General features: G+C 36.5%; 1 pseudogene; it reads left to right on the top strand.

The window, feature by feature from the left end:
• The first annotated feature begins 992 nt into the window (after nt 1-992).
• Nucleotides 993-2,113, top strand: LOC145105143 (cytosolic sulfotransferase 15 pseudogene; annotated as a pseudogene).
• Nucleotides 2,114-10,643: the final 8,530 nt, after the last annotated feature.

Raw genomic sequence — 10,643 nt, 5'->3', positions numbered from 1 at the left:
GTGGTTCTTAAAAACTCTTATTTAACTTATCAATAATAATGTGATTTTAAAATCAATGAACAATAATTATCAATAATGATAACATCAAATTTTAAATTATCTAATGTTACCTAAAAATGAATTGTATTTTAAATCAATATCACGATAATACTAAGAGATGGCTGCATAAGTAAAATTTTAAATTAATTGTTCATAATAATTGTTAAAAATAACAATAAATCGAGAATTATATTTAATTTTATTTATGCGCAAGCAGCAGGTAGAAGTCATTGAATAATATTGTTTAAAATAGTTTACCTGTGCAATGAGCAGAAATTCACCTAGTAAATACTATATGTTTAAGGCTAATTTTGGAAATTAATTAATAAATCTCAATAGTTTTTTTTCTTAAACGATGTATGAAATAGCTTTTAGATTTTAAGTTTTTTGTTTAAACTAAAAGTTAAACGCTCTTATTCCTAAACGGAGTTTTTTGTTTAAATCGAGCTTTTTGTTTAAGCTAAAAGCTAGAAATTTCCAAACCGAATCATTGAATTGTTTTAGTAATTTAAATGTTTTTTTTAGGTCCGAAAAGGACAAGAGGCTTTGCTTGCATTTACGGTGCTCATTTGAGAAGTTTATAAATTGATTGGTTCCAGTATCTTTAAATCTAACTAGTCGGCTGAAAGATTTTTTTTAAATGATTATTTTACTTTTGGAATAAAATTTCAAAATAATTCTATTTTGGACCTAAAGAAAAAAGGGCCATAAAGGAGTAAATTTGTAATTCAGTCAAGATGGAAGAGAATCTTGAAACATGGATCCATGTGGTATTTTGACTTTAAATCGTTGGACATGTAGTGTAATATTATTCAAGTAGAAACCATGTGGAAAATGTAACCTATTTGCTATTTGGTTAGCTTCAAGTTGTAAAAATGTTCCCTATTTGGTCTATATATAGACATAGATCTAGAATTCAAATTACCAAATACTCCACAGAGACAATCCTTAAAATGTCAGTCCCTACAACCCCCGATATCATTCCTCTTTCAACAGATAATGAAAGTGGCTTCCTCTACAATAAATACAAGGATACTTTGACAACTTTGCCAAAAGAGAAAGGTTGGTTATCGGAAAGCATGTTCTTGTATCAAGGCTTTTGGGTTGAGGAAGGGTCTGTAATCTCAGCTGTAGATGTAATGGCCTCCCAGGATAGTTTCCAAGCTCTTCCAACTGATATATACTTGGCCACACTACCAAAATCTGGAACAACATGGTTGAAGGCGCTTACATTCGCGATAGTAAACCGCACCAGGTATAATAAAACCAACTCTCTTTCAACTGATCATCCTCTACAATGTCTTAACCCCCATATATGTGTTCCTTTCCTTGGGATGGACTCTTCACACTTCCCTCCTTCTACTAATGTTGATCGACATTCACCGCGTCTCTTTGCTACCCATATTCCTTACACTTCATTGCCTCAATCCATTCTTGATAGCGGTTGTCGCATAGTTTATATTTGCAGAAGCCCAAAAGATGTTTTGGTTTCTTTGTTTCATTTTACAAACAAGGTGAGAGACAAATCTCTTGGTGTAATGACATTCGAGGAGGCGTTTGAGATGTTTAGAAAAGGTATGATGCCATTCGGACCTTGTTGGGATCATTTGAAAGGGTACTACAAGGCTGCTTTGGAACGCCCGTTAGAGATTCTATTTCTAACATACGAGGACATGCAAAAGGATACTGTCAATAATGTGAAGCGTCTGGCAGAGTTCTTGGGATATCCTTTTACTCAGGAGGAAGAGGTTGAGGGTGTCGTGCATGAAATTGTCAAGTTATGCAGTTTTGAAACTTTGAAAGAGGTTAATAAGCATGGGATGGTGATTGCGGATTTGCCTAATGATGCTTTCTTTAGGAATGGGAAAGTTGATGATTGGACAAACCATCTCACAAATGAAATGAGCCAAATTTTGGATGAAATCACCAAGGAGAAGTTTGATGGTTTGGATATCTCCTTCTAAGTCGGTGCATGTGACCAATGGTTTGATTGTGTGATTTCCTTCATTCCTGTTTTTTCTTAACGTTATTGTTAATCTCTATTTTTCCGAAATTGTGCACTACATATCAAATTTAGCTCCACATTATGTAAAAAAGTTATTTTATGTAAGCTTTATTTTTCATCTGGAAATTGAATAAAATTTCATCCTTTGGGATTTCTTCAACATTATATTTCGTCTTTACTCCCGTTCTGTGTCAGCCTGGCCATGGTCTTCATCATTGGTTTGAAAATGTTTCATTAACGTCCTTTTTGGTGTGCTGTAATCACAAAGGGAAAGGAATAAGGTATTAACAAGAAAATGGGAAAATGCATGTTTAGTTGGTGATTGGAAAATATGTATTTAGTAAGGAATAACATTCCATCAAAATATGCCTTTAACTGACTTTATCGGTGACAAATATTGCTGCTAAACACCCCATTTGTCGCCACAACTGCCTTTAGCGGCAACATGCCGCCATAATGGGTCGCTCCGCTGTTACGCGCGTCATTGCTATTGCTTATTTGTCGTTGCAGATATTGTGGCCAAATGGAAGTTTAAAAATTGCAAAATATCAAGAGTAAAGTTCTATAAATCCCGGTTCTTGAATCAATCCAAATTAGATCATCCAAATTTTCTTCATATCTTCAAATTGAAGTGTTCGGTCGTATCACATGTTAGCATCTCTTTAGTTTTTTTTAAGTGCTTCATTTCTATGTTCCAGTTCTTTTTTTTATTTTAAGTGCTTCATTTCTATGTTCCAGTTCTTTTTTTTAGTTACTATTGGATTTATATTAAAAAAAATCCACTTGAAAAAAACGGTCCCACAGTCTTATTCATTATTTCTACCAAAGTTTCAGCAAGTGTAGCATTATTAATTTCTCATATATTTTTGGTTTAGGTGGAACACAGGTAGTATGCATAAATTGATAGACAACTAAGAATTAAATGTCATGTTAACGCTTTGTTTCTTTCTTCTCACCGGGTTCATAAAATATAATCCAACATATCTTCGACCAATGAAACATCCATTGAAGAAAAGCATTATTACCACCAACGATCCCCGAATTCTATTTATACTCATCTGCTTATATGATTGTTCCGTGGCTCCTTCAACCTTCAACCATGTGCCAAAAGGAGACGTAAATATAGGATGTCTTCAAGCTGAAAATTAAATAAATAAATTTACAAATAAAGTTTTAACACGATCCAAAATCCAATAAAAGACATAGTACATTTATTCTTACATTACTAGAAAAAGGTGGGGTTTCCTACAAAAATTTCCTAGGACCAGAAATTTCTCGCTACTTCCTACAAATTACCGAGGAACTTCCGAGGAAAACGTCTCTGATATTTCCTTAGAAGATCCTCGGTAGCAAATACGAAATACTGATGAGCTATTTGTCCTAGGAAGTCCCTCGGAAGTTCCTATGTTTTTCCTAGGAAATAAATATATATTTAACGTTCCTAGGTAGTTCCTCGGTAGTTTTTTTATTACCAATTTATTATTTTAAACAAGTCATATCATTTTGTTCTAATATGCCAAAGAGCCTCACATCTACATTAGAATTGTTTCGTTTAAGTGGTTCCTAGCAAGTTTCTCAAAACTTCCGAGAGATTTCCTATGGAATTTTCAAACCAATGTCTCTCAGTAGACATGTCAAACTTTTACCAATTGTCTTAGGGTCCAAGTGATTAATTTGATACACAAAAAAAAACTTATAAAGTTAACACATTTAGGAAATACCGAGGAATTCCTCGTGCTCGGAAGTCCCTCAGAAGTTCCTACGATTTTCCTAGGAAATAAAAATACGTATTAAACGTTCTTACATAGTTTTTTTATTACCAATTTATTATTATAACCGAATCATATCATTTTTTCGAATATGCCAAAGAAGCTCACATTTATGTTATAAGTGTTTCGTTTAAGTGTTTTCTAGGAAGTTTCTCAGAACTTCCGAGGGATTTCCTAGGAAATTTTCAAACCAAGGTCTCTTACCAAAATAATCATCATTTTTATTTTCATATTATTATTATTATTATTATTATTATTATTATTATTAACAACATTGTTATTAATACACATATACATACATACTAAAAATAATTCTAATAATAAAAATAAAAAAAACTGTAACTAATCCATTGGAAATGTGTAGGTAATTCCGAGGGATTTCCTAGGCCCAATTTTTTTTTCGTTTGATCGAAGTTCAAACGTTGCATTTTTTTTGTTCCATATTTGTACAACTTTGTTACATATTAAATACTTTTATCTTACAAAGTTAAGTATTATACATATACACAACCATACATATGTACACATACATATAGATTTACAATGGTAAATAATGTTTTGAGTAATGGGTTCTGATGGTGCACGCGCATGTATGTTTGCATATATTGTGTAGAACTTGGTGAAATAAAAGTAATTAATGTATAATGAAGTTGAACAAAATATAGAACGAAAAAACGTTGTTTTAACATCAAAAAATGAAAAACGAGTTATCTTCCTAGGAAAACTCTTGGAAATATTTAGGAAATACCAAGGGATTTCCTAGACAACACAGAATTTGTCACTAATCCATTGGAATTGCGTAGGTATTTCCAATGGATTTCCTATGACCAAAACTCGTTTTTTTATTTTTTTGAGGTTCAGACGTTGTTTTTTTTTTTTTCATATTTTGGACAGATTTTTTATACATTAAATACTTTTGTCTTACCAAGCTATACAATTATATACACATACACATAAATATTGATTTATAATGGTAAACGAATGTTTTGAGTAATGAGTTCTGATGGTGTACACGTATGTATGTATGTATATATCGTGTATAACTTGTGAAATAAAAATAATTTATGTATAATGAAGTTGAACAAAATATATAATGAAAAAACGACGTTTGAACATAAAAAAAAATTGAAAAACGGATTATGTTCCTAGGAAATCGCTTGGAAATGCGTAAGAAATACCAAGGGATTTCCTACAGAATACAAAATTTGTCACTAATCCCTTCGAAATACATAAGTCTTTCCAAGGGATTTCCTAGGACCAAAACTCGTTTATATACATATGTTTGCACCTTCATAATCTATTACTAAAACATTCATTTTTTATTTTGTATTTATATTTTTGTGTATACGTGGATAATGAGTATAACTTGGTTAGCTAAAAGTATTTTATGTATAACAAAGTTGTAAAAAAAAGAAACTAAAAAAAATATCATTTAAACCCCAAAAATGAAAAAAAAAGTTATGTTCTTAGGAAATCCCTCGGAAGTTGCTACACATTTCCGAAGAAACTAAATATTATTTATTATTTTTCCAACTATTTTATATAAGTACAACTTGGTAATCTAAAAGTGTTCTGTGCATAACAAAGTTGTACATAAAAGGAAACTAAAAAAATAACGTTTGAACCTCGAAAAATGAAAAAAATAAATTATGTTCCTAGGAAATCCCTCGGAAGTTCATACGCATTTCCGAGGAAACTGAACATTAACTACAATAAAATCATCATACATATATACATGATTTTGGACCTTAATCTTTTACTTATAACATTCATTTTTATTCTATATTTGTATTTGTGAGTACGTGGATAATAATAAGTATAACTTAATAAGCTAAACATATTTTATATCTAACAAAGTTGTAAAAAAAGAAACTTTTTTTAGTTTTATGACTTGATAAGCTAATCATATTATATATCTAACAAAGTTGTACAAAAAAGAAAACTAAAAAAGTAACATTTGAACCTCAGATAAAAAAATATATATTTTACTAGGAAATCCCTCGGAAATTCCTACGCATTTCCGAGGAAACTGAATATTGATATGATAGCCCAATAACTTAAAGCGAGCCCAAAACCCACATATAATTAAGCCCACTTATAATTTGTGTCCTATTTCGTAACTTGTGAGTAGTTTGTAGCAGGGGGTGTTAACGGGGTGGTTCGATTCGGATAGAAATAAAATTTTGAACCGTTAACAAAGGATGGGTACCTCATATGCACTAACCGAAACCAAACCGAATTGACGAAAAAACCGAAGCGAACCGAACTGTATAAAGGCAGGTAACCACGGTTCGGTTCACGGGTACCCGCTAAATATAGTTTTTATTCATATTAATTCACCTTAATTTTTCCAAATAACGGTTTCTTTGATATCAATCCATAAAATTAATTTTCCAGTATTCAATTATTAATTACGATATTTCCATGTTTTTAAAAATTTGGTTTCAAGCGCATGGTAATTAAAGTCACTGTAACTTTTATTCGATAATGAAAATCTTGAATGAATTAATCCATTGAATTAGCTTCATAGTATTTGATGGCCAACTAACTACTAATCATTATATTATGGTTAGATATAATTTTGTTCAAATTCATTTATCCAGTAAGGAGTAAAAACGGTGTTCATTTTATTTAATCATTTTTAACTATTAGTGGTGGCCTTCAATCCAGTGATGTTACACGAGATTTTATTTGTTATTCTTTACCAATGACATATATATATATATATATATATATATATATATATATATATATATATATATATATATATATATATATATATATATATATATATATATATATATATATATATATTGTAACACTCGAAAAACCAGAAGGCCAATTAAGGAAAGAAAAACTCCAAATCAAGAGAGAAACTAGTCGAGTTCCAGGAGGAGAACTCGACGAGTAGGAATAGATTTGGGACGCGGGTTGGGAAACCTACTCGACGAGTTGAAGGGACCAACTCGCTGGGTTTGGGAAACCCTAAATCAGGGATCTTGCACCCTATTTAAGCATCCTAATCTCCACCTTTCAGCCTCATTTCCAGCCTCCATTGTCCAAACCCTAATTCTCGAAACCCTAATCCATTTTGAGAGCTTGTGAGCCATTTTTGAGTGAATTTTGGGTGCTTTGGAGCTTGAGGAAGAAGGAGAAGCTTGGGGATCCAAAAAGAAGCTAGTAGATCCAGAAACACCTTGTCTTTCTCATCATTTATGGGTAAGAAAGTCTTCACCTTGCTCAATGAATACTTAGATCTTCTTAGCACATTTTCTAGTGAGTTTTGGTCCAAGAAGCTTGACTCTTGGAATTTGGACGTCCCAAGTGAGGAATACTTCAGATCTAGTGTCTAGAGGGACTCTCATGGCATAAAGGTGCCAACTTTATGGCCATGGAAGTCCCACGCAACCTCTAAGCCTCTATTTTGGCCTTTTTAGCTCCAAAAGGCCATACATGTCGATAAAGCTTGAAGCTTTACGTGTTTTTCAGTATCTAGAGTCCATATCTCAGTTTATATGCCTTGGTTTAGAGTGTTGATGACGTTTGGATCAAAATCTAAGTCTTAAAAGACTAGGGTTTGAGCTATAGCCATTAAGTGAGAGTATTAACGGGTAAAGCTGGAAACTTTACCCTTAAAAGGACATTTTCAGTGTATATGAGAAGTATGAAGCTTAGATCTGAAGAGTAGGGGCTTTATCCATTAAGAAGGCCCACACAGACTGAGGAACTCGGCGAGTCCAGAGAGCGACTCGACGAGTCTGTGAAGGGACTCGACGAGTTGACTTGTTCTGTCACGGCTATGAGTAGCATGGGAACTCCATGAGTCAGGGGGATGACTCGACGAGTTGAGTCATCTTAGGGTTGAATTTGACTTTGACCTTGACTTTAACCAAGGTTGACCTAGTTTGACTTTTGAAGGAAGTTTGGACTAAGTGTTATTTTGGTATTGATAGCTCGGGGAGCCGAAGGATTAGCAGTTCGGGGAATTGCCAGTTAGCAGCCAGAGGATTATCTGCAGGACTACAGTAGTGCAAGGTGAGTCTCCTCACTATTTGCATGGGTCTACGACCACAATGCCGACCCATTTAGTTTATGTATGGTAGGAAGACTCGGGGATTAGCCCTAGGCATTGTATGATAGTATGTTATTCCGGACCAAGGTCCGATGTCGGGCGGTGGCCGAGGAATGTTTACATGATAGATTATACTTGTTGTCTATGTGATACTTGTATGTGCCTGGTAGGGAGGTGAGTGTGGGCGAGGTCCCGTATCTCATCACTAGCTGGGTATGGACGGGGTTCCATATCTCATCCATAGCAGAGTAGGGGCGGGGCCCGTGATAGGAGAGAAGTGAGTGTGGGCGGGGGCCCGTATCTCACTATCAGCAGGAGTGTGGACGGGGTTCCATGACTCATCAGTAGCAGGACAGGGGCGGTGCCCAAGTTAGGCTAGGCCTTAGGAGAGGAAATACATTTAGAGTATGTTTTCTTTATATGCTAGTATGATTATGTGATATTGTTGTATGCGTATAGCAGGCAGGGCCCAGAGACAGGCGGGGCCTAATAGAAACAGATCTGTATGCCGAGCGGGGCTCGATACCAGGCGAGGCCTGATGCCGGGCGGGGCCCGATGCTGGACAGAGTTCGATGCCGGGCGGGGAACGATGTAGGGGCGGGTGCCCAGTATATGTGGTTATTTGTATGGTATGTGGTAGTATGGGGAACTCACTAAGCTTTGTGCTTACAGTTTTCAGTTTGGGTTTCAGGTATTTCCAGTTGCAAAGAGAAGAGCTCGGGATGATTGCATTGCACACACCAATATGTTTTAGCCTGAGATGTTTACTCTGATATTTTGACAGATGTTTGATATGAGATACAATTACTTATGTTTTGATGATATGATATTTGGATAACTATGGTTTTATTTAATGGTTTAGAACGAAATTTTTGGTCATGATTTTTGGGATGTTTCAAGTTGGTATCAGAGCATTGGTTTGAGGGATTCGGGAACACTCTCGGGTGTGTCTGAACTCATACTAAGGACTTGGTATGAAAGTTTTGAAAAGAAAACCATTTTTATAAAAAATAACTTTGAAAAGAGAAAAGAATTTTTGAAAAGCGAAAGGAATTTTGAAAAGAGAAAAGGGTGTGGTGCATGAAATCAGCCGAGCTCAAGTAAGTTCTCCCAAATTACCCATAAAAGTTTATGTTATGATATGCTTATGAGAACTGCATGCTAGATTAGGGCTAAGGATCTAGGAAGGATGCCTTATGTGCTTGTTATTTGTGTATGAGCTTTGTGAACTGCATGCTAGTACATATTAGTCAGTGATATGGTGGCCTGATTAGGATATGATTGATTATGCGTACTGAATGCTCGAATGTTGCTTGGTTTGTGCTTTTAGGAGTTCTAGTTATCTTGTATTAACTAGTGAACGAATATGGTAAGTTACATATTGCGAGGGCTAAATAATTTCAGAAGGTTAGGTTTGGCTCTATTTCGCAGCTCTCGTTTGAGTCTAACCGTTGTAGGGTAGGACCTCTCATTTGAAGAATTATCTAGTCTTAGTGATATGTAACGGTATTTGCAAGCTAGTTAGGGGGAGATAACAGGGTCTTCTTATGCAGCTGATGGCGGAGAGTGGGTTGGTGATTACCCTAGGGCAAGCCTAGGATGAGATTAGCATGCGATTAGTGTTAGGAGCAATAGCAGTAGTGAAAGGGACTTGGTGTAGTCGGGGCAGTTCTTGAGCAAAGTACTGATAGATGTGGAAGGTAGTATGGGCCCGTACTACTGAAAGCAGAGGATCCGTACTCGAATCAAGGAAGGCTGAGATAAAACCAGGAAACTTGTAGTGTGTGTGTGTGTGATCCTTCTAGTTATGATGAGTATTCTGATGGTCATTATGATATGTTGCAGCATGGTGACGCTACGTACTAGACCAGTTGGCAGTTCAGGTGCCGGAGAGGGATCAGGCACGGGCTCTGGAGCCGGACAGCTGGATGAGCAGATGAGAGAGTTTATATCATCTGAGATTACGCTCAGTATTATGGACCAGACTACTGTGATTTTCGGTACAGTCAGGGAGGGCATTTTGGAGATTTTGGACGAGAGGTTGGGTGCGTTCTGCACCGAGATGGCGGCCATGTTAGGGGCGCGCACGTTGACATTCAGGGAGTTCAGAGCCCGCAGAGCTCCAAACTATCATGGGGCTAAGGACCCTATTGCCAGCAGCCGGTGGTTGGCAGATGTCGCCAATGCTTTTCGCACTAGCCGGTGTCCCGAGGGGGACAAGGTCCGACTCGTCTCCTGTCTTTTGAAGGACAGAACACGTGATTGGTAGGAGGAGGTTGGACATGCCATTAGTGATGATGTCGCGTTGGACGCGATGACATGGAGTGACTTCTCGACCAGGTTCAGGGCCGAGTTTGCACCAGTGATTGAGGTGAAGTAGTTAGCACAGGAGTTTCAGGATCTCCAGCAGACTACGGAGACGGTGACGAAGATCATCGCCAAGTTCAGGGAAAGGGATCTTCTTGTTCCGCAGTATGTAGCGGACGAGGAGATGAAGAAGGCCCGATACCACGAGATGCTGAGGAGCGACATTAGACAGTTTATGATCTGGTCCAGCTGCAAGACGTTGGTGGATATGATCGCTCGAGCGAGGGAGAGGGAGATCGACTTAGAGGCAGAGGGAAGAGGAAACCGGACGAGGTGCAGACATATGCAGGGTCGGGAAAGAGGCCCAAGGTATCAGATTCTAGATCGAGAGGTCATCAGGATCGTAGCCGTTGTGGCAAGTGTGGAAAAAAACATGAGGATGCATGTAGG

This window comes from Lactuca virosa, chromosome 4 (genome assembly GCF_052849685.1).
Source record: "Lactuca virosa cultivar CGN04683 chromosome 4, Lactuca_virosa_CGN04683_v6, whole genome shotgun sequence".
In the NCBI taxonomy this organism is placed as follows: domain Eukaryota; kingdom Viridiplantae; phylum Streptophyta; class Magnoliopsida; order Asterales; family Asteraceae; genus Lactuca; species Lactuca virosa.
Note: the sequence above shows the minus strand (reverse complement) of the source record. Positions and strands in the feature narration are given on the sequence as shown.